The sequence below is a fragment of the Polypterus senegalus genome, chromosome 5 (genome assembly GCF_016835505.1).
Source record: "Polypterus senegalus isolate Bchr_013 chromosome 5, ASM1683550v1, whole genome shotgun sequence".
Lineage (NCBI taxonomy): Eukaryota > Metazoa > Chordata > Cladistia > Polypteriformes > Polypteridae > Polypterus > Polypterus senegalus.
Genome location: NC_053158.1, coordinates 192228716 through 192255150, shown reverse-complemented (window position 1 = coordinate 192255150; position 26435 = coordinate 192228716).

Sequence of the window (26435 nt, the reverse complement as noted above, 5' to 3'; positions counted from 1 at the left end):
CCATTAAAGATGGTGTGAATCTTAACACCCCCCCGATCGCTACAAATGTATCCGTTTCAAATTGAATCTGCAATACAACAAAGTGTGTAGAAATGGAAATGGTCTGAACGCTTTCTGAACTTACTGTCCCCCTAATGCGCGGATGTCGAACTCCAGGCCTGGAGGGCTGCAGTGGCTGCAGGTTTTCATTCTAACAATTGACCAGTTTTCACTGCTAATGAACTCCTTTTCCCTTCATTATAACTGCCCTGTTTTTAAGGATTCAGTCCTCTTAATTGATTCTTTTCTTCATTAAATGGCGGCCAAACAGAAATGAGACGTGAAACGAGCCAACAGATGACCAGCTAAACTGGGGCTTCAAACTCCAACCAGTTCCTTAATGGGGTGGCATGATGGCGCAGTGGTAGTGCTGCTGCCTCGCAGTTAGGAGACCTGGGTCCTCCCTGCATGGAGTTTGCATGTTCTCCCCATGTCTAAAGTCCAAAGACATGCAAGTTAGGTGCATTGGCGATCCTAAATTGAGCTTGGTGTGTGCCCTGCGGTGGGTTGGCGCCCTTCCCTGTGCTGGCTGGGATTGGCTCCAGCAGACCCCCGTGACCTTGTGTTGGGATATAGCAGGTTGGATGATGACTGACTGACTGACAGTTCCTTAATGAGAAGCCAATTCTTGCTGTTAATTAAACCCGTTTCTTAATTCCACGGCTTGCTGCTGCTCTCCTTCTGCCACAGCAGACATTTCCCAAACTGTTGATTTTCTGTTTCTGATTACTGACCTGATAAATTAACCCTCACCTTTCTTTATGTTCAAATAATGTGGTTAGCTGGTCACCTGTTTGCTTGTATTGTGTCTTATTAATGATTGGCTGCTAATTAAGGAAAAAGAAAGAAATAAGGTGGGCTGGCACCCTGCCCGGGGTGTGTTTCCTGCATTGCGCCCAGTGTTGGCTGTGATTGGCTCCAGCAAGCCCCCTTGACCCTGTAGTTAGGATATAGCAGGTTAAATAATGCATGAGTAGATGAAAGAACTAAGGGGTCTAAGTCGAGTTCATTAAAACAAAGGCAAAAAAGTTAATTAGCAGCAAAAACAGGTCACTAATTAAGAAGGTGGTTAGAATGAAAACCTCCAGCCATTGCGGCCCTCTAGGACCGGAGTTCCACACCCCGGCTCTAATGGCTCATCCTTAACTTTCATTTTTTTATTATTATTTTGTGCTGCTCTGAACAAAGTGCCCTCTTTGGTGGTCACCACATCTCATCGCTCCGCTCCTTGGCCAAGGCAACTGTTTTGGGGGGGCACACACAATTTTCAATGCTATATTTTGTTTTTGGGTGATCTTAGGTTAGAAGTCAAGCCAAATATAAAGTGGAGACATTCAGGTCACAATGTGTAGATATGAATCCATGGACAGCTGCAGAAGTATAAGCGGCGTTTTAATTTACGGTTTGCCTTATCTATGAAATGATCAAAGCTAATGAGTCACTGACAGTAACAGATGGTGAGTGCTTGGGAACAATGAAGTTCTGGGCACGTGTATACATTTTTAATGATTGTGCGACTCTCATTCTATTCTTTAAAACAAAGGACTGTTATGGGGGGAGAAATCACTGGAAATGAAGGAATCGTAGAAAATGAACAACTGCAGTAGACAAACAGGACTGTGAATTCCAGATAAGTCCACATGTAGCTGAGCAAACTTAACACACCGTCATCGTCTTGTGTCCATCGCTACTGGCATTTGAACAAACTTCTTAAAGATCTCACTTTGGAAATGCTTTTTCTTAGAACATTAGAACAACCTGGACAGGAGCAGGCCATTCAGCCCAAAAAAGCTCACCGGTCCTATCAACTGAATTCTTCTAAAAAAAACAGCAAGTTGAGTGCTGGAGGTCCCTAAAGTCCACCTGTTCACCACACTACTTGGTTATTCATACCATGTCTCTGTGTTTCTCTGTTTGTACAAAAACTTCCTAAAGTTTGTGTGAAATTTACCTTTAACTGTGTCCCTATTGCGGTAGGCTGGCGCACTGCCTGGGGTTTGTTTCCTGCCTTGTGTCCTGTGTTGGCTGGGATTGTCTCCAGCAGACCCCGTGACCCTGTAGTTAGGATATAGTGGGATGGATAATGGATGGATGGATGTGTCCCCATGTTGTTGATGAACTCATTTTAATGTCATAGTCTCGGCCCACTGGACTCATTCTCTTTATAATTTTAAACACTTCAGTCAGGTCACCTCTTAATCTTCTTTTTCTTAAACTGTAAAGGCTCAACTCTTTTAATCTTTCCTCATAACTCATTCCCTGTAGCCCTGGAATCTGCCTAGTTGCTCTTCTCTGGACTTTTTCTAGTGCTGATAGGTCCTTTTTATAGCCTTTAGACCAAAACTGGACTCAAATGGCATCCATAGTCACCAGATCTCAATCCAGTGGACCACCTTTGGGATGTGGTGGAATGGGAGATTCGCATCATGGATGTGCAGCCAACAAATCTGCAGCAACTGTGTGAAGATATCATGTCAATATAGAGCAAAATCCCTGAGGAACGTTTCCAGCACCTTGTTGAATTTATGCCCTGAAAAATTATGGCAGTTCTGAAGACAAAAGGGGGTCCAACCCAGTACTAGTGAGGTGTACCTAATAAAGAGGCCGTTCAGTGTATTTTTGCCAATTGTAATAATACTCGAGAGAGGGCATAAAATTTTAGGGAAGTCCACCCCACATACTTGAAAATAAAGCAAAGTGTTTAGGTCTTTACAGACTTGAGTTCAAAACGGGACTGACAAGCGGACATAAGATGTTGCACGTATGCTGGGGAAACAGGAACAGGAGGGATCTTATGGGCCAGAACCAGAAGTGATATCATTAGGATGCAAGATCTTAAGAACCGGTAGTGATGTCATTGGGAGGGGGGCTTTTCTGATGGTCTGCAGAAGGTTAAAAGGAGAAAGTATCGAAGGAGAGCGCCAACCCATGGCCCGGCTGAGAAACACCTGTACTTGAGCCTGTAAACTGTCTCCCATGCACATGTGTGACACAATATAAAAAGTCCATTTGCTGCAGTGTCTGGTTCTCGTAATGTAGTCAGAGCAGTTGACTGCATTCATATTGCAATAAGGGTACCCAGAGAGAATGAAGCTGCCTTTGGTTAACTGGGAGCAGTGACATTCCAGTAACATACAAGTTATCTGTGATGCCAAGATGTGACTGGCAAACATTGTGTCCCTGTTTCCTGAGTCAGCTCGTGATTCATTTATTCTGAAGCAAAGTAGCTTTGACAGACGTGATGGTGGTGTATGTGGTGGCTGGCTTGTTGGTGAGGTAACTGACTGAACCCTCAGTGTTTCTTATAACCTGCACTGTTGACTGTAACAGCAATCATGTCATTAAACATGTCAGGTGATAGGGCCTACCTGTACAGATGCTGGTGCCTTACACCTTTTCCGGACCCCCAAAGCACAGAGGAGACACTATAAAATGCCGCACGTGATCTTACGCTCTTGGTTGCAGAGTACAGACTGATACTCTTCAATGCAGGTGGTGGGGTCTCGACGTGTCAGGTGGGAGGCTGCTGTACCAGCCTATCATTGTGTTTGCATATTTATGAGGTTGATTAGCATGCTCCATATATGAATATTTTAGGGCGGTGTTCAAGGCACGTTCACGTATGCTGTGAAGGACGATACACTGAGATCTGCATCCTGACTGGAATTGAATTGGGATCCTTAGCCAGAGAGGACAGAAGGACAGCAGTGTATTATGCCAATATTATTATTAAAGTGTTATATTACAATATTACTGTGGTGGGCTGGAGCCCCGCCTGGGGTTTGTTTCCTGCCTTGTGCCCTGTGTTGGCTGGGATTGGCTCCAGCAGACCCCTGTGACCCTGTAGTTGGATAATGGATGGATGGTTGGATTACAATATTATTACATAATAATATTACAATACTATTATAATATTATTACAGTGTATTACACTAATATTAAAGAAGGACAGCAATGTATTGCACCAATATTATTATTACAGTGTTATATTACAATATTATTACATAATAATATTATAGAACTATTACAATATTATTATGACAGTGTATTACACCAATACTATTATTACAGTGTTATATTACAATATTATTATTATTTTTTTTATTATATTATACTTTATTAATCCCAAAGGAAATTACTTGGTTTTTCGCATACCCCTTGGGGTCAGAGTTCAGGGTCAGCCATTGTACAGCACCCCTGGAGCAACTGAAGGTTAAGGGCTTTGCTGAAGGGCCCAGCAGAGTAGGATTTCTTTTGGCAGTGATGGGGATTCGAACCGGCAACCTTCGGGATACCAGCACAGATCCTTAACCTCAGAGCAATACTATTACAATTAAAATGCTATTACAATATTATTATTATAATATTATCCCCATGACCCTGTAGTTAGGATATAGTGGGTTGGATAATGGATGGATGGATAGATAATATTATTATTACAATGTATTACACCAATATTAAAGAAGGACAGCAGTGTATTACACCAATATCATTATCACAGTGTTATATTAAAATATTATTACATAATAATATTACAATACTATTACAATATTATTATTATTATATTATTATTAGAATATTATCACTACAGTGTATTACACCAAAACTATTATTACAGTGTTATATTACAATACTATTACATAATAATATTATAGTACTGTTATAATATTATTATTATAATATTATTACAGTGTATTACACCAATATTACAGAAGGACAGCAGTGAATTCATCTTATTGTGATCCCCCACATACTAAGTGACAGCATGCCTGGACTACGGTACCCATTCGGATGCCCACAGTGAGACGGGTAGCACCTGCTTTGGAGGAGTAGCAGTGTGGTGAAGAGTGAGACAATAGAAAGAAGAAGAGACCACGTGTATGTGTCTTTGATTTAATGTATTTGGAATAAAGAACCCCTTTTTATTGAGCCCAGAACTTTGTTTGTGTATCTGTGTTTGGGGGTTTGGGGCTCACTGACACCCCCTAGCCCTCACAATGCTTATTTACAAGGCAATTGGGATTTATAAGTTGTAAATTGCGTAGAAATGTGTGTGCGCTATCTCTTATTAAGTGAGGGAAGGATGAATGCAGTAAAATACAGAGAGGTCCTTGAAGAAAACCTGCTGCAGAGGGCACAACACCTCATACCCGGGTGATGGCTCACCTTTCAGGACAATAATAATAATAATAATAATAATAATAATAATAATAATAATAATAATAATACATTTTATTTATGTAGCACCCTTCTGAATGAGGCACATTACCTGCCTTGTGAGGGAGCGTTAGTTACAACACTATGGCCATGTGGCAGGATTGCACAAGCGTCATTTTTGAGGACTCGAGTGGCTGGATCAGGCCAAGGGGTCGCTGGCTGCAGCAGACAGAGGGTCATTTCTGAAGGGTGGGACTGGACCGTGTGTCTGCCTGTGGGGGTTGCCAACTGGGATCCCAAGATGTTTCGTTGTGTGGTAGGTGTGGCAATGCGCTGTACCAGTGCCTGCTCCCCAACCTGACCTAACCCCTTCCCATGCTCAAGGCTCTTCTTGATGGTGACTCAAAGCATATAGCCAAGACAGTGCTAGAGTGACTTCAGGACAAGTCTCTGACTGTCCTTGACTGTCCCCGTTGAATATGTGCAAAGGCACCTGAAGACGGCAGATTACTGACACTTCCCATCCATTCAGCTTGAGAGGATCTGCCAGAAAGAATGAACTGCGCAAATCCAGGTGTGTAAAACTTGTAGAGACTCAAACCCAGAATTGCTGCCAAAGGAGCTTCTGCAAAGTACTGAATTAAGGGTTGTGGACTCAGCCCCGGACACATACAGGCAGACATCATTTCAGCACCACCACACGTTTATTTACAAGTCCAACTAATTACAAAGTGCACCACAAACCCCAAACTCCCCCAAAGTCCAGACCTCTCACACTCTGCCTCACTCTTCAGACCGCTTCCACTCCTCTCCTTCAAGCTCTTGTTCTTCTCCTCATCTGACTCCAGCCCTGAATGAAGGGAGGCGGCCCCTTTTATAGTTATCCGGATGTGCTTCCACCGGCACTCCCCAGTGTGGCGGAAGTGCCGGGTGTGCACCCGGAAGCACTCTGGGTGTCCCCAGTCCTCTTCCCCCCAGCACTTCCGGGTGTGGCTCCAAAGGCAGCGGGGCGCCCCCCTGGCGGTGACCACGAGCCCCTACAAGGTTGAGCTTCAAAGCTCTGCACACGTGGCCCCCAAAGCAACCAGGGCGGTCACCCCCTCGTGGTCTGGAGGAGGCGCAAGCCCTCCTCCGGTCCTCCTGGGCATCCCGGCTGGGCAGCAGCCCCAGCCACTCGCCACAGGGTCTATAAAGGAGAGGTGTCAGTTATTGATTTTGAATACATTTGCAAACCTTTCTGGAAATGTGCTCAGTTTGCCATTATGGGTTATTGTGGTTAAACTCATGAGCAAAAACGGCATTTTTATCCATTTCCAATGGAAATCCTCAACACAATAAAGTACACAACGTGAAGGGGTATGAATACTCTCTGAATCTACTGTAAGTACACTTTATATGAGATATTTTCAAACTTCTTTTTGAATAGTTTCCTCACTGACAAAGAATCCAGTAAGGTATGTCTACTTTTACCCAGGTGGAGCCGTTGGGCACTTTGCGTACTGTGTAACGCTGCATTACTGCAGTAGGCAGTGGAAGTCGCTGCCAAGCATGTGATGCGTTTCACACATTTAAAGATATTCCAAGTCTCTAACACGCACCTTCTCTCACTACAAGGCTCAATAATCTGAGCAGAAACAAACAACCTATTTAAACATTTTCAAGAGAAACCCTCCTGCCTGGATTAAAGAGCAGTGCAGTGATGTGCACACTTAACTTTATGGTGAAATGGTGCGGGCGACTTCCGCAACCGGACAATTAGCGGGCCTGGCAGGGCCTCAGTTAGCCGCTTGTGTGACCTACCAAGTGCTGCTCATTTCAGTTGATGCCCACATTCAACTGCATTTATCGAGCTTTCTTGATATCCCATCCACATAGCTTGTACTGTAAGTAACTCTCTAGACATTTTTATGTTCCATAATTGTGGACGGTGATGGCTCCATTATGACTCAGAAATATTTGCAAAAGTTAAGCCTCACGCAGAGTAACAAGATACAGTGGTAACGCTAATCCCCCCTACAACCCCCTATGACAGTACAAACAAGATCTTTATCTCTCTTAATTATCTTCAATTTACAGCATCAGTATTTTAAAGCATAATTAAAATGGCATTACAAAGCAGGCTTTATTGTACGTCACCATTCTGCTATGAGGGTTTGACATGTGATAATAATAATCGCCATCCCTTTGGCAGTGAGTTTGCTTCCAGAGTGTTACACACAATGATCTGCAATAACAAATCTCACATTACAAGAATGAGAAACACTTGTGCTGATTTGAGCTGAAGAAAAAAAAAAAGGAAGGAACGAAGAGTGAAGAGAGGAAAGCACAGCCAGAGGGGGAAAGCGAAAAAGCCATATGTCAAAATCGGACTCCTTCCAATGAGTCATAATGGAAAACTTTTGTTTTCATAATACGAGTTACGCTAACATGAACTAACATTGTGTCGCAGGGAAACAAAATAATAAGTGATACACTCAGCAGAGACTTCAAAATCTTAGCCTATCACTTATTGACACTGACTTTAAGTTGTGACGTTGATCTCATTGAGAACCTTCGCAAATCGCCCTCGTTGGGTAAAGTCCATCCACCTATCCATTATCCAACCCGCTATATCCTAACTACAGGGTTACGGGGGTCTGCTGGTGCCAATCCCAGCCCACACAGGGCGCAAGGCAGGCAACAAACCCCGGGCAGAGCGACAGACCACCGCAGGGCGCACACACACACACGCACAGACACACCAAGCACACACTAGGGACAATTTACTATTGCAAATGCACCTAACCTGCATGTCTTGGACTGTGGGAGGAAACCCATGCAGACACAGAGAGAACAAGCAAACTCCACGCAGGAAGGAACCTGGGAAGTGAACCCGGGTCTCCTAACTGTGAGGCAGCGCCACCGTGCCACCCTTGGGTAAAGTCATGAGCACAAATCTGGTGATCAAGTACAGCATCCATTCATCTTCCTTGCAGACTCTTGTGTCTTGCTTGTGTTTTTAAGATTTATTTATCTATTTTTTGCCGTTCTGGTTCATTATAACACTTACCAGGCTCAGTGTTGAAAAACCCCAACTGTTTCATTTAACATTACGACATTAAGCAATGGACAGAAGGAATTAAAAGGACCAATAAAATGTTAGGTTATATCATAAAAACTGTTCAATTTAAGGCAAGGGACGTTAAGCTCAAATGATATAATGCACCGGTAAGACGACATCTGGAGTTTTATTATTATTATCATACTAGCTGTGTAAGCCCGTACTGTAAAAAGCCCAGACTCCTAGAAACTATTGAAATTTCCAGAAAAAAAATTTGAAACGCAGAGCCGGTGGTTTGGTTTTGACGATGTGCTCGCCCCCCTGGTCTATCAGCAGCTAAGCGAGTTTCTCTCTCGTTTGCGGTTCCTCTAAGTCGTTTTCTTTCAGCTTCATGCTGCAGCCTCGTCATTCATTACCTTGGGGCCGCCTTGCTGGCTCTTTGAGCTTCATGCTGTATCCTCGCACTTCCGGGCCGGACAGACAGACTCACTTCCACGCGTAGACATTTATATACTCAAAGGCACACTTTGAAAACACAATAATCCTGCTGGCTTATCTCTACTGCTATGGACTGATATGGTGATGTGTTAGAAATGAAAGGATGGCACATCGTTTGATGGAAATGAAAATGATCAACCTACAGAGGGGTTGAATTCAAAGACACCCCAAAAAATCAAAGTGAAACAATGATGTGGCAGGCAGACGAGTCCATTTTGCCGACATTTCATTGCAGCAACTCCAAATCGTACTCAGTAGTTTGTATGGCCCTCACGTGCTTGTATTCATGCCTGACAACGTCCTAATGAGACGGCAGATGATGTCCAGAGGGATTTCCTCCCAGATCTGGACCAGGGCATCACTGAGCTCCTGGACAGCCTGAGGTGCAACCTGGTGGCGTTGGATGGACCGAAACATAATAAAAAAATAAAAATCTGCAGGGGTTCAGAAGCCACGAGACCACCCAGCCCCCTCTAGGCATTCTATCTTACATAAATGACCTCAATCAGTCCTCATGGTATTCAGGGTTCTCATGGTAGAATTTAATGATGACGGCCATGTGGACTTCTGGCCTTTAATCCATCAATGTAGGGACATCACGGTGCTTTGATCAGGTGGTGGTGCCTCAGATCGCCACCACAGAAAACCGGAAAAAGTACAGAAGAGAGAGTAGGGGTTAGTACAGATTTTGGAGCCACCGTGAATAATAATGATAATTAATTGAATATAATCAGGATAAAACTAAGATGAAGCTCTGAGAAATCCATGTTAAAGTAATGTGTTTTTAGCAGTTTGTTAAAGTGCTCTACTGTATTAGCTTGGCGAATTCCTATTGGTCAGCTATTCCAGTTTTTAGGTGCATAACAGCAGAAGGCCGCCTCACCACTTCTTTTAAGATTAGCTCTTGGAATTCTAAGCAGACAATCATTTGAAGATCTAAGGTTACGATTTGGAGTGTAAGCTGTAAAACATCCTGAAATATAAGATGGAGCAGATTATTGAAGGCTTTGTAAACCATAAGCAGCATTTTAAAGTCAATTCTAAATGACACAGGTAACCAGTGTAGTGACATCAGTACTGGGGTGATGTGCTCCGATTTTCTTTTCCTAGTTAAGATTCTAGCAGCTGCATTCTGCACTCGTTGCAATCGACTGATGTCTCTTTTGGGTGGTCCTGAGAGGAGTGCGTTACAGTAATCTAGTCGACTGAAAACAAAAGCGTGAACTAATTTTTCAGCATCTTTCAATGTTATAAGAGGTCTAACTTTTGTTATATTTCTTAAGTGAAAAAAATGTTGTCCTAGTAATCTGATTAACATGTGATTTAAAATTCAGGTCAGAGTCAATAGTTACCCCTAAATTCTTTACCTCCGTCTTGACTTTTAATCCTAATGCATCAAGTTTATTACTAATAACCTCATTATATCCATTATTGCCAATCACTAAAATTTGTTTTCTCATTATTTAGTTTGAGAAAATTACTCATCTATTCAGAAAAACACAAGTAAGACGTTGTGTCAGTAAATCAAGAGAATCAGGGTAGCTATGGTAGCTCACGTTATGCCCCGAGATAATCTGACCTAACGGAAGCATGTAGATCGAAAAGAGCAGCGGACCCAGGATAGAGCCTTGTGGAACACCATATAGAAGTATAATTGCCACAACTAACAAAGAATTTTCTACCTGCCAGGTAGGATTTAAACCAATTTAAGACCCTGCCAGAGAGGCCCACCCATTGACTAAGGCGATTTCTAAGAGAATTATGATCAATGGTATCAAATGTGGCACTCAGATCTAAAAGGATGAGAACAGATAAACGGCCTCTGTCTGCATTTACCCGCAAGTCATTTACTACTTTAGCGAGTGCAGTTTCTGTGCTGTGATTTGTTCTGAAACTTATCAAGGATAGCCTGTTTACTGAGGTGGTCATTAAGCTGCGTAATGACTGCCTTCTCTAGAATTTTACTTAAGAAAGGCAGGTTAGAAAAAGGGCTAAAATTTTCAAAAGCAGAGGGGTCAAGATTATTTTTCTTGACTACAGCATTCTTAAGACAGTCTGGGAAGACCCCCATATCTAATGACGAGTTTAGTATGTCAAGAATATTATCAATTAGCATGCCTGATACTTCTTTGAAAAAACTTGTTGGTTTTGGGTCAAGGACACAGGTGGAGGGTCTCAGTTGAGAAATTATTTTATATAAATCAGGTAAATCTATCCTGGTGAAAGAATTGAATTTGTTAATAATGGAGTACTGGGGTTTAAGAGGATCAGTATTGGGGAGATGTACTATTGTATTTCTAATATCATTAATACCTTATGGCAGTTGTCTCGCCTGTAGAGGTCTGTGTGTCCCTCCATGGATATGCCTCCCCAGACCATCACTGACCCACCACCAAACTGGTCATGCTGAATGATGTTACAGGCAGCATAACGTTCTCCACGGCTTCTCCAGACCCTTTCACGTCTGTCACATGTGCTCAGGGTGAACCTGCTCTCATCTGTGACAAGCACAGAACGCCAGTGGTGGACCTGCCGATTCTGGTATTCTATGGCAAATGCCAATCGAGCTCCACGGTGCTGGGCAGGCAGTGAGCACAGGGCCCACTAGAGGACGTCGGGCTCTCAGGCCACCCTCATGAAGTCTGTTTCTGATTGTTTGGTCAGAGACATTCACACCAGTGGCCAGCCTGCTGGAGGTCATTTTGTAGGCTCTGGCAATGCTCATCATGTTCCTTCTTGCCCAAAGGAGCAGATACCAGTCAGTCCTGCTGATGGGTTAAGGACCTTCTACAAGGGGCCCTGTCCAGCTCTCCTCGAGGAACTGCCTGTCTCCTGGAATCTTCTCAATGCCCTTGAGACTGTGCTGGGAGACACAGCAAACCTTCTGGCAATGGGAGGCATGTATTGATGTGCCATCCTGGAGAAGCTTGACCAGTTGTGTAACCAAACTCTGTAGGGTTCCAGGTATTCCTGTTTTGGGGGTTGTCTCATTGTTGCCCCTGTAGTGCACCTGTTGTTCATTTCATGAACACCAAAGCAGCAGAAACTGATGAACAAGCCCCTCTGCTACTTAACTGACCAGATCAATACCCCAGGAGTTTCATTGACTTGATGCTGTACTCTCATTAAAAAGTGCGCCTTTAATTTCTTTGAGCAGAGTATACAGTGGAATGCAACAGTTTGGGCCCCTTTGCCTTAAATGTCTGTTACTGTAAAGAGTTAAGTGAGCACAAGATGAGCTGATCACTAGACGGCATAGCGTTAAACAGGACACATTTCTTTTCAATTGTAAAGTGAATAAAGGAAAGGAGCTCCATGCATAAGTTTGGGCCCCCAAGATATCTGAGATCTTTGATCATTTTTCCCAAGGTGGTCTCAGACCCTCATTAGCTCATAATGACTATGGCTTGTCCACAGTCATCGTTAGGAAACCCCGGGCGATGCAGATTACAAAGCTGTATAAATTCTCAGACTCTTCAAACTGTCCCAACAATCAGCAGCCATGGGTTCCTCTAAGCAGCTGCTATGCACTCTGAAGAATAAAAGAATTGATGTTCACAAAGCAGGTGGAGGCTACAGGAAGATAGCAAAGTGTTTTCAGGTCGCTGTTTTATCAGTATGTGATGTAATTAAGAAACGGCCTATAACAGGAATGGTGGAAGTCAAGTTGAGGTCTGGAAGACCAAGAAAACTTTCTGAAAGAACTGCTCTCCTTGGATTGCTAGAAAGGTAAATCAAGACCCCCGTTTGACTGCAAAAGACTCTCAGGGAGATTCAGCAGACTCTGGAAAGGTGATGCTCTGTTCTTCTGTGCAGTGACACCTCAACAAATGTGACCTTCAGGGTCGAGTCAGCAGAAGAAAACCTTTCCTGTGTCTTCGCCACAACAATTTAGCACCTGAAATCGAACATCTAAACCAGCCTGACGCATTCTGCAAACAAGTCCTGTGGATTGATGAAGTCAAAATAAAACTATCTGGCTACAATGTGCACAGGTATGTTTGGAGGAGCAAGGGGGCCGAATGGCAGGACAAGGACACATCTCCAACTATTAAGCATGGTGGTGGACTGATCAGGCTTTGGGCTTGTGCTGCAATACCAGCAGGACAGCCTTACCACCAGCCTGGAGAAGTTCATCCCAGATACCTCAGATCCCTGCAGCCTTCCCTAAACGCTCAGCTCTTTCACCACCAGTGAGACTGAAGAAGGGGCCTGAGCTGCTTTAAAAGCTTGCCCATTGTAATCGTTTGAGTTAGCCAATAAAAAGTCTTATTTTGCTTGACTTCTCACTATGACCAACTAAACCTTAAAGTAAACAGGCTGTCAACATTTACAGCACACAATGAACGGTTAGTTAATTTTAATAGTCACTGCTCTGCTGCTACAAAGTTCACGTAGGTTCAGCATCTTGAGACAAAGAAGAAAGGGGACTAATCAGGCAATAACGGTCATGCAAATCAATGACCAATGGAACAATTGCAGGAGGCCATGTCGTCAAGTGGCAAGTCAAGTCAAGTTGGGGAGCATGCACTGGTACAGTGCGTTGCCGCACCCACTACACAACGAAACAACTAGGGATTTCAGTTGGCAACCCCCAAGGCAGACACGCAGTCCAGTCCCACACTCCAGAAATGACCCTCAATCTGCCTTTGTCTGGTCCAGCCACTCGGATCCTCAACAATGATGATCTTACGATCACCATCAGGGAAATGTGCCACATGGCCATAGTGCCGTAACTGACGCTACCTCACAATGCAGATAATGTGCCTCATTCAGGACTTCATGAGCAACCGCTCATTCAACACAAAGTCAAACTAGCGGTACCCAAGGATTTTCCGGAGAGACACAGTACCGAAGGAGTCCAGTCTTCATCTCAGGTCACTGGATAGCGTCCATGTCTCGCAACTACATAGCAAGACAGGAAGCACCAGGACTCTAAAGACTTGGACCTTTGTCCATTTGCATAGATATCAGGAGTGCCACATACCCTTTTCCAGCGACCTCATGACCCCCCATCTGGTCTACTGACTTCATAGGAAGAGTCACCAGAGACATGAATGTCACTGCCAAGGTAAGTAAACCTCTCGACAAGGTCAACACTCTCTCCGCAGACAGACACACTGCTGATGGCCGTGCCCACCTTGGTTAATTGGAGAATGCTGCTTTCGATGATCAGGATGAGGTTGCTACATGAGGAGCTGCAGGACGGTGTCATAAGATATAACTCCTGTCACAGCTGCAACAAAGGCTGGTCAGAATTGAAGGAAAGACGAATGCGGTCAAATCCAGAGAGGTCCTTGAAGACAACCTGCTCCAGAGGGCACAACTCCTCTGACTTGGGTGATGGCTCATCTTTCAGCATGACAGTGACTTGAAGCATACAACCAATACAACACTGGAGAGGGTTCAGAAGACATCTCTGACTGTCCTTGAGTAGACCAGACTTGCCATCCATCGAACATCTGTGGAGAGACCTGATGATGGCAGCTTGCAGACGCTTCTCATTCAGCTTACTGGTGCTGGTGAGGATCTGAATGGGATAAGCTGCTTAAATCCAGGTGTGCCAAGCTTACTTAAGAAGACTCAAAGCTGGAATTGCTGCCAAATGGGCTCCTCCAAAGTATTGAATTAAGGGTCGGGATATTTAAATAGTCCTGCGGTGGGTTGGCACCCTGCCCAGGATTGGTTCCTGCCTTGTGCCCTGTGTTGGCTGGGATTGGCTCCAGCAGACCCCCGTGACCCTGTATTCGGATTCAGCGGGTTAGAAAATGGATGGATGGATGGATGGATGGATATTTATATAAATGAGACATTTCAGCTTTTGATTAAAAAAAAAAATTCTGAAAACACATTATGGGTTATTGAGAAGCAAAAATGGAAAATGTATCCTTTTTAAATTTAAATTGTGGACACCAGGGGGGTGCTCCAGCTCTGCAAACACCTGATACAAACAGGCACGGGCACAAGTTTAAAAGACACAAAGAGTCTTTTATTGTGGGAAACTCTCTCAAGCAAGCGTTTCCCACCACCACAAGTACAATTAAGCACAATAAGAACACACTCTTTGTCTTCTTTTCTCTCTGCATTTTTCACTGGTCGCTGCCTCCTCCACCTTCCACCCGACTCTGGCTTGATCATCTGAGGCAGGCAACTTCTTTAATGTACCACCTGGAAGTTCAGTACGCGTGGTCCAAAAACACTTCCTCATGAGGCATTAGCCCCAGGCAGTAGTGTAGCGGTGCTACTAGGGATTGAAACTTCAACTCCCAGCAGTCCCTGCAGTGGATGTTATTGGTCATCTTCTGAGGGAGTAGGGGCTGTTGGGTACAAGGAAGCCAGCACGACATTTTGAAGGGTGCCAGTGATACCAAAAACAGGAGGTCTTTTGTGTTTCGTGTCTGGAGTTGCCTGTCTGTCTGCCTTCCGTTTTGATACCTGTGGATTCTTGTTTTGTCCTGGATCGTCTCTTGTTTTGGGCTATGGTCTGTCTGGTGTCTTCCTGCACATGAGGACTGTCTGAGGATTTGTTGTCATCCTGTGAAGAAAGGAGCGCTCCTGGTTCCATTTATCTGTCTTCATTTCATCAGGAAATACCGGTAGGACTATCTTTACATTCCTATTCAACGTGCTGATCTCTGGACTATCCAACTCCATCTTTGCATTCCAACCGTTGCCGTTTCCCATGGACTTTAGAGTGAGTGTATATTGTTGTGGTTTGTTTTCGTGTTTATTGTACATCGCCATAAAGGGACTAGGGTGAGATTATTTAGCGTATAGTTATATTTCATTTGTTAGTGTTTAATACATTCTTTAATTGTTTTATCACCTGTTGTTTTTTGTCTCTGCTTGTGAGTGTGTATAGATCGGGCCAAGGCTGGGTGCGTCCCTAGAATCTTAGCAGCACCAGACCGCTACAGTAGGGCTCCCCAGTCCCTGCAGAACACTCAGCAGGGTTGAGGCGACAAACTCCAATTCCCATGATGCCCTGTGGGAATCCGTGACACTGCTGCAACCTGGGGTTTTGCCAATTAATGTTCTGGGGGAAATGATGTCCTGTGCATGCTGTCTCCCCCTGTCCTTCCATCTTCAGAGAGTCCCTCACAAAATCTACAGCATAATAAAGTATACAGAAAGTGAAATCCTTTGTAAAGGTTAAAAAAACAAAGAAGAGAAGAATGTAACTGAGTGCACAGCAACTAATTCATCATCCATTTTGTGACTCTTTTTATTTCAATGTCTTGGGCCTGAAGGAGGACACCTTGGATGAGTCTCTAGCCCGCAGCATAGCACTCACCACACTGAGGCACAATATCCACACCAGCATCCTTAGACCACCGGAACAGACAGCATGTAGGGACTGGCATCCCAGCCGGGGGTGACCAAGAATCCTTACCCTCGGTTGGGATTTGCTTTAGGTAAGGATTGATGATTATTTTCTCCCCCAATACACTAGGTGGCAGCCTCCCTGATTTAGGATTCACTTATGGATGCCTGCAGAGCATGCTGGGACCTGTAGTCCCCCAGGACAGTCCTGTTGGGTTCATGGGGGCCACCAGGGAAAGTTGAAGGGATTCACAATCTCTACTTTTTAAGATCTTCCAATTAACGTCCTGTAGTTCCTCAGGGCAGCCCTGTTAGGTTCCATGGGGGCCACTAGGGAGCGAAGCTTGCCTGGAGGGTTGGAAGAAGAGAAATAGAGAAGAAGAATTGGATTGTGTTTGATTTATGTCCTTTTTGAAGCCTTTATGCAAGACATTTGGAAGAAAAATCCTTTTTATTTAAACTTGTATCTGTGAGGTTGTGTCTGGGGTTTGGGGTGCTGCAACGCCCCCTAGTGGTCACACCACCTTTATAACTCAATAGCACAGCCTTACTGAACATGTTAAAGTTAGCAGTGCTACCCCGTTAGGCCGTTGTGCTCTCACAAGGAATATTTGACACCGTATGGAAAATAATAAGTAAAAACAAAAAGTTTGGCGAGTATCACATTTTACTTGATGCATGAAAGCAATGACGTTTGGTGACTCGTATTTTCAAATGAAATGTCCTAAAGTATAAATCTTGGTGTTCGAAAGCTTTGACAACATCCAGATCACTATATTAATCAAACTTTAGTTTAAAGTGTGCCTGTTATGTTGACCACCATGGCTAAATACTTAATATCATGGTAAATTAGCATGACAGTGAGCAGCCGGCCAGGCTGTTTGCAACAACAGATGGAAAAATACCACCGAGTGACGGCAGGGCGCCTGCTTTATTTGCTGTGTTATGATTAGCGAGCTAAAACAGATGCATTGTACAATACAATACAGCGTACACATCACAAAAGTATGAAAGCACAAATAAAGAACATTCAATGGTCAAGCCTTAAGGATCTGATGTCTTGCTGTAATTATTATGCCCCCTCCTATATTTTATTTATTTGTACAAACTATACATTTGATGGTTCAGTTCGTGTTTGCTGTGTTTAAGTCTCTCTGTTAATTAAAAAAGCTGATGAATCAAATTTTCCTTTTGGAATGGTAAACGTGAATTGAATTAAAATTAATGCAGCTGTTCTGAAGGTGAAGTCACCTCTAGGGGGCGATGTGGCTGTTGATTTCCGCTTTGGCCAATTTCTGTACCGGCTTAAAAAGAGACGGCGAGAATTTGTAATGAAAAGAGTCAGAGGATGAGGCTGTAATGACAGTATGGGAGCAGCAGTAGAATCTGGAGATGGAGCAGAATAGTCATAACAAGCTAAGGTCGGAACCCGAAGGATGAGATTTAAATTAATAACGGCCAATGTCGTAAAATCAGAAACACACTCCAGACGCACATGTTATATTAACTCCCCCAAATACATTAACATGATGTAACAAAGCCAAGGGTGGCTACAGGTGCTGAGAAGTTACATTAAGAATCAGGTTAATCAAATAAAACTCATCACTCTGGCATTCATTATTTAAATGAGTGGGTTCAGTGCCCACTCCAGGGGTTCCTTTAAAAATGGCAAGTTGGCCAAAGCTGGAATTGAATTCTAGTAAGTATGGCAACAGCGAGTGGACCTGCTGAGGACACGGAGATACCAAAAACAGCCTTGAAAACAGTCCATGTGTCCAGCCTGTCGCTCTGACGTCACATGTGATGAAGACCATGGAGCAGCTGCTGCTTCACCACTTGAGGCCACAGGTCCATCACGCCCTCGACCCTCTGCAGTTCGCATACCAGGGGAAGGTGGGAGCGGAGGATGCCATCATCTATATGCTACACCGATCCCTCTCCCACTTGGACAGAGGCAGTGGTGCTGTAAGAATTGTGTTTCTGGACTTCTCTAGCACCTTCAACACATCCAACCTCTGCTCCTTAGGGACAAGCTGACTGATTGGGAGTAGACTCACACCTGGTGGCATGGATTGTGGACTATCTTACAGACAGACCTCAGTATGTGTGTCTCGTGAACTGCAGGTCTGACATTGTGGTCATCAGCACAGGAGCGCCACAGGGGACTGAACTTTCTCCGGTCCTGTTCAGCCAACATACATCAGACTTCCAATACAACTTAGAGTCCTGCCACGTGCAAAAGTTCACTGATGACACTGCTATCATGGGCTGCATCAGGAGTGGGCAGGAGGAGGAGTATAGGAACCTAATGGAGGACTTTGTTAAATGGTGCAACTCAAACCACCTACAACTGAACACCAACAAAACCAAGGAGCTGGTGGTGGACTTTAGGAGGCCCAGGCCCCTCATGGACCCCGTGATCATCAGAGGTGACTGTGCAGAGGGTGCAGACTTATAAATATCTGGGAGTGTAGCTGGATGATAAATTGGACTGGACTGCCAATACTGATGCTCTGTGTAACAAAGGTCAGAGCCGACTATACTTCCTTAGAAGACTGGAGTCCTTCAACATCTGCAATAAGATGCTGCAGATGTTCTATCAGACGGTTGTGGCGAGTGCCCTCTTCTACGCAGTGGTGTGCTGGAGAGGCAGCATAAAGAAGAGGGACACCTCACGCCTGGACAAACTTGTTAGGAAGGCAGGCTCTATTGTAGGCACGGAGCGGGACAGTTTGACATCCGTGGCAGAGCGACGGGCGCTGAGCAGGCTCCTGTCAATCATGGAGAATCTACAGCATCCACTGAACAGGATCATCTCCAGACAGAGGAGCAGCTTCAGCGACAGACTGCTGTCACCGTCCTGCTCCACTGACAGACTGAGGAGACCCCACACTATGCGACTCTTCAATTCCACCCGGGGGGGTAAACGTTAACATTATGCAAAGTTATTGTATGCATTGTTATCACTCTTTAATTTAATATTGTTTTTTATCAGTATGCTGCTGCTGGAGTATGTGAATTTCCCCTTGGGATTAATAAAGTATCTATCTATCTATCTATCTATCTATCTATCTATCTATCTATCTATCTATCTATCTATCTATCTATCTATCTATCTATCGTGCCTTTCATGTTATCTATCTATCTATCTATCTATCTATCTATCTATCTATCTATCAATGTATCTATCTATCTATCTATCTATCTATCTATCTATCTATCTATCTATCTATCTATCTATCTATCTATCTATCTATCTATCTATCTATCTATCTATCTATCTATCTATCTATCTATCTATCTGCCTATCTATCTATCTATCTATCTATCCATTCATATTATCTATCTATCTATCTATCTATCTATCTATCTATCTATCTATCTATCTATCTATCTATCTATCTATCTATCTATCTATCTATCTATCTATCTATCTATCTATCTATCATAAGGTAACAACACCCCTTTCATTTAGGCAGGTTGCTGTGGCGTAGCAATGAATTGTGCAGATTGTGCAAAGCCCAAGGACCTATGAGCTTGGGGGGCGCACTTGGGGCTGTATAGATTTTTTACAAAATCAAATAACTTAAATCACTAGCACAGTTCATTGTTTTAATAATTCACAGTTTCAGTGACATGTTTGCACCATCACCAGATAAGTCCAGTTCAGTCCATAATGATATTACGTATTCGGCCAATTTAGACTTCAGGAGTTCGGAGGCACAACACATCTTTGTCCGCCTTACAGAGAAGTGCACATTCCCAAATTTGGTGACATTGGCATGCCATAGCAGACGTGAACGGAAGAACTTTTAAAGGATGTCACATGAATAGTGTAAATATACATTATTATCGTAAGTAATTGTTACTTTTGTACTTTGATCTGATGTCAACAATTTTCAAAATTCGAACTCGTAAATGATAAATCATAGCAATTCTGTTGTTAGGTTATGGTCCTCATTAGTCGGCAAATGCCGAATATTAGGACGATCTGATGCTCTTTATACTCTCGCCATACAACGCCATGTTGAGCAGTAGCAAACATTATAAGAGTGGTGCTGCTACACATAAGGCACGCCTGCAACAGGATTTAAAAAACACTAAGGTTACCCAGAGTTCTAACTTTCTCAAAATGAGCGAGGGCCAGCGGTAGGAACTGAGAATGCTGATGCTGGTGAATCGTCACAACTGTCGCAAGCAGGTTATGCAGACAGTGCAGTGAGGGAAATGGTTGAAAATACTGAGTCTGGTAGTAGCTGCAGATCAGGTGCTATCTGCTGAAACCTTAAAAATGTAGAAACTTCTGAAGACAAACAAGCAATATACATGACCAAGTAATGAACTACCAACAAAGCAAATTTCTTGGAACCATTGACACCTGACTTTATAAAGTCCATTTTCTCAGAACTTGTGTGAAACAAGTCGATTGTGTAGTCGTATCCTTTCAGCCGGTGTTGTCATTTGTATTTGTTACAAATTGAAATGACTTCATTTTATAGCACAGAACAGTTTTTACTTTCTAGCTTACGTGACATTTTAATCAGCTTCCTTCACAAAGTTGTCTTGGAAAAATAAGCGGGTCTACATCTTCTATATATCCATTATCCAATCCACTATATCCTAACTACAGGGTCACGGGTGTTCTACTGGAGCCAATTCCAGCCAACACAGGGTGCAAAGCAGGAAACAAACCCCGGGCAGGGCGCCAGCCCACCACAGGGCACACACACCCACAATTTAGAATCACCAATCCACCTAACCTGCATGTCTTTGGACTGTGGGAGGAAACCCACGCAGACACGGGGAGAACATACAAATTCCACGCAAGTAGAACCCGGCAAGCGAACCCGGGTCTCCTAACGGCGAGGCAGCAGCGCTACCCACAGCGCCACCATGCCGCCCCCTCCCACATTCCATTCCCACAATTAATTTTATTTTTGCTAACTTAGTGCTGCTGTAATAAAGCGATTAAAAAAGTTATTACAAAGTCCATTTATAGAGCCGGTTTGTCACCAGCGTGTGATCTGATCCGATAGTGATGCAGTCGCGGGCGCCTCTGCCCAGCCGGTCCCCAGGATCTAGTAGTGAATAAATTGCTAAGAGTTATGCTGGACAGGAGGGGCCCACCTGAGGGCACTGCACAGGGGGCATTCAGCAAGCCAACCGTGCCACTGGCAGGTTGTGCTCTAACCACCTCATGTCTTTTAACCAATCAAAGTATGAAATGTAGGCATTGATTGACACTGCATGTAAATTCAATAGTTTATAAGATCCATCTGACCACTCTGATCATACTGTGTAAGAATGCTCCCCATCCAGGGATTAGCTGAAGAGTAATGAATGAATGGAATGCCTGATTACTGACTCAAAAAGGTTTTATCAGATTTGTCTTGTTACAGGATAAGTTTCTTTCTTTAATTAAGAAAAATGATTTCTACCACAAGAGTAGCAGAGAAGCACAGAAAACCCTAATAATCCTATCATACTACTCTAATACACGCCACAGAGTCAAATCTCTTCCATCACTTAATCTTGGAGGCCTGGTACAAATAAAATTTGATAAGGACAAAGAATGGCATACTAGTGTATGATGCTGACCTGTATACTGTATATACTCATGTATAAGTCGGTTCTTGAAACCTTGTACTTGTACACCAATCCATTATCCAACCCGCTATATCCTAACTACAGGGTCACGGGGGTCTGCAGGAGCCAAACCCAGCCAACACAGGGTGCAAAGCCGGAAACAAACCCCAGTATATTATATTATATTATAATATGTTATATACATTTATATATATATTATATTATATATATATTGTGGAGGATGGCCGGCTGTTTATCCTGGCCAATACCGCCAAGCCGCCAGGTGGAGCCCTCCTTGCAGCATGGAGGTCCCCAGAAGACCAGCAGGGCATCACGGACAATGGAGTTTTTATGCACCACCCTGCTGGATGCCATGGGGGCCACAAGAGGGAGCTGCAGGGAGGACCGAAGAGTTCTTCGTGGCCTATGACCGGAAGTTCGTCATAGGAAGAGCGGCGGGCTTCCGGGGTGAGAAAAGGACTATTTACCCTGACCCGGAAGGAATAAGGACTTGTGGACTGTTGGGCAGGACCACCTCCGGGTCAGGGAGTATAAAAGGATCATGGGAACTCTCAGACAAGGAGCTGAGTTGGGAGGCAGGGTGGCTAAGCGTCTGGGAGTGAAGGATTGGTTTATTTGTTATTTGTGATTATTATTGGAGAAGTGTGGAGAGGAGCGTGCTTTGTGCACATAATTATTATAATAAATAATTATTTGGACTTTTATCAGGTGTCTGACGTGTGGTCTGAGGGTACAAGGGTGCGAGAAAAACCCTAATCTGTCACTATATATATATATATATATTATACACATATTTATATCCATCCATCCATTATCCAACACACTATATCCTAACTACAGGGTCACAGGGTCTGCAGGAAACAAACCCCAGGCAGGGCACCAGCCCACCACAGTATATTATATTATATTATAATATGTTATATATATATATATTGTGACAGATAGGGGGCGCTATCGCTCCCTTGAACCCCTGTCCACGACTCCAGACACCAGGTAAAAGTCCACAAATTGACTTCATTCAAATGCCACAGTGCACAAAACACCCTCTCCTCCACTATACTCATTAAACAATCACTAATAATGAACAATAAATCAATCCTCCACTCCCAGACGCGTTGCCACCCTTAAACCCAGCTCAGCTCGCCGTCTGGGAGCTCCCACAGTCCTTTTATATATCCTGACCTGGAAGTGTTCCCAATCCCCTGTCCATGTGACTCTTAATCACTTCCGGGTCAGGTAAAATGTTCTTTTCTTCACCCCGGAAGCACGTCATTCCCCTTGTCCATGTGTGCTTCCGGGCGTAGGGAAAATATCCGTTGTTCCTCCTGCAGCGTCCCTAGTGGCCCCATGGCATCCAGCAGGGCTGCGTATAAAAACTACAATGTCCATGATGCCCTGCTGGTCTTCTGGGGACCTCCATACTGCAAGGAGGGCTCCACCTGGCGCTTAGGGGTATTGGCCGGGATAAACGGCCGGCCATCCACCACAATATATATATATATATTCTATATACACACACACACATATATATATATATATATATATATATATATATATATATATATATATATATACATATATATATATCCATCCATCCATCCATCCATTATCCAACCCACTATATCCTAACTACAGGGTCACAGGGACTGCAGGAAACAAACCCCGGGCAGGGCGCCAGCCCACCGCAGCATTCAAAAATATGACACTTAAATATTTTATTTTTTTTTTCATCTTCTTGACTCCTGCAATCTCGAGCATTTTCTCAGACGCATCGAATTTTCTTGCAGCAGCGCAGTTACTAATTTCTTTTGTAATTTAAAACCAGCTTCATATTTTCTTCTGGTCGAATGCTCCATCGTAGATAAGGGATGCTCTTATGATAAACAAGTATGAGGGTGTGAGATACAAAAAACACAAACAGTATAAACTTTACTTCAGAATAGTTTGGGTATTACCTTGTGGTCAGTGTGCTCCGTTACTCTCTCAGGTGGGCGTTAGCATAGCGTAATCTCTTTGACCAATAGCGTGAGTTTTCCACATTCGACATATACAACCAATATTATAAAATACCAGAAATTATACAGTAAAATCAAGCCCTGACTTATCCATAGGAGAACTTAAACGCGAGTATATACGGTATGTGAGACTCCCATATGTTTTGCCTAGCAGCATCCTGCTATCTTGCATCGTACACAGCAAATAACAAAATGGTGCCTCGGAAAAATGTATTTTAAAATTAATGTCTTTAAAACATGAATCCACTTCCAACCAGACGGCCTCTCCTACACCGTTCTGCTCCTCATTACTGATAAAGGCAAAGAGCTCTTCCTGTTTCTCGGTTCTATTTTATAATCACTTGGGATTACGTAAACTGAAATGGAAGATCCTCTTTCTCGTTTTCCAGCTTTCTTTAGCTGTCTAGGTTCCCAGGGACTTCCAATGGACCCTAAGGCCCTGTCCACATGGACATCTGAACTGAGATAACCCACTTTGTCTGTTCTTGGTGTTGGTGAGTCCTCTTGTGTTTTTCAGATTATTATTCTTAAACATTACATTACTGGATTTCTGACCTCCTCTTTATTTTTGACCCCTCTCGTTGGATTCTGTATTGGGACTGTGTTTGCTGTCAGATTGTCTTCAGGCATATCCATTTGCAGTTACTGTGGTCTTGAGTATTTGTCAATTTCAGAGCTTTTTGAAAATAATCCTTTTTTATTTTTATTAAGATCCTTCACCTGCTCCTTTTTGTATAGCCAGAGGTTTACGGTTACCCTCCCCCTGTAGGGCATTTGTTAATGTGTTTTGGAGCTCCTAGTTTTGTGGCCAGGTTTGAGAGCCTGCCTCCTCTGAAGCTACACCAATGAAGATTCTGGCTTGCTCCCCAGCCAGCGTGGTAGCCCATGTGAAGATTATGGTGAAGAAATCCCTTCCATCATAACGCAGTCTCTCTCCACAATCCACTGAAGACTACTATCCATTTAACCAATGCTTTGAGATTCTCCACCTGCCTACTTGAATATTCTCTGGCTTGTAAAGTGTAGTGTGAACATTCCTGGGGCTTATCGAATGAAGCTGAGTGTACCTGTGTAACAGGTCAGTGTCAATCATTCATCCAGTCTGTCAAAGATGAGACAATAGAGTCGCACAAAAGTTTGGGGCAGCCACCCATATAATTTTTCATGGCCGTGAAAGAGATAAATTGGGAGTACATTGTGTAAAGATACAAGTTCAAAACGGAACTGACCTAAGGAGGCAAAGATGGCGGTTGTAAGGGAGAGCAAAGGAAGTGAGGTCATCAGGGGGCTGGAACTGGAAGTGAGGTCATCAGGGGGCTGGAATTGGAAGTGAGGTCATCAGAGCCAGAACCAGAAGTGAGGTCATTGGACCCAGGTAGAAATTCTCGTAATTGGTCTGCAGTGGAAAGAGAGAAAGGATCAGTACACTCCGCTACCCCCTAGTCTGTCGTGGAATTACCCTCATTCAGGCCTTTGAGCTGCCTCCCAAATGCACGTTTGTGACAAGATTCACCCAACTTCAGGGTAAGCAGGTTGGCTATGTGACGATGCGGGTTCTGCTCCATGCTCCCACCTTCCGTTCGGCAATGTAACTGGATGAGCTGGACAATGAGGACACCAAACGAAAGCAAGGGGAAAGGTGCAAAGTGCAGAAGTGCTTTTATTTAAAAACAACAAACCCAAAACAAAGTGTTCAAATAAAACACAATAAAAACATATTAAAAAAAAATAATCCATTAAAACCAGGGTGAAATAGTGAATGTTAAAATCCAATAAATAGTTCCATTAAAAGCAAGGTTAAAACAATAGCTGGAAGCAGTCCTTTAAAAGTAAAACCTTCTTCAACTGACGGCTCCCCTTCTTGTCCCGTCCAGTCCATGCACCAGGGGAGTTGCCCTACCTGCAGCTGACTTCTACTACTGGTCTAATTGCCTTTCGGTCCATGGCTCCATTGGGCTCCACCAGACCGAGACTTGGGTTCCCCAGCGACCAGGGCACTCACGTTGGGGCTTCCACCTCCCAAGCCTCCGACTCCTGCTGCCTTCCGCAGCCTTACGCGGCAAGCCGTCCTCGATCTGCTCCTCTGCAAAACTCAGCAGGAGTGACCCAATGTGTCTGCCCCCGGGTGCCAACTAAACACTCCACTAAGGCTCACTTCCCAACTGCCTTCCTTCTTACAGCTAACCTGTTCTCGCTCGCTCGCTTGCTCACATCCATACCGGCTCTCAGCTTCCAGCTTCCCTTTCTTCCTCCTCTAACCTCCGTTCTTTCAATCTTTTTTCTTCTTCCCCCTCAGCGCTTGAGCTTCTCCTATTTGTAATGGGGACATGGCACAGGTGTGGTGATTAGCAGTTCCCTGCATCAATTACAGATACGGATTTGTCCTCACCTGTGAACTTAAGTGAGGAAACGCCTGCAACACGTAGCATCCGAGAACTGCTCCGGCCACACTACCACACCCTCTCTTTACGCCGTTAGTGCAGTGATTATTTACTTAAAAATGGGCCTTTTCTTTTAAGCTGCGGACCCGCTATACCACAGGCTACTACACTAAACGTTAGATTTTGACAATTCAGCTTGGGATCTGCAAAAACAGACAGGAGCCAAAGAGAGATCTGTAATACATTCCCTCACAATTCTCTCGATTTCAGGCTATTATCCAATAAGAGTTGAGATCAGGGGAGGCTCCCTGTTTTGCTGAGATGTCCTGTTTCTTCTCCTATTTACCCCGTGGCCTTACAAGTGGATAAATCTTT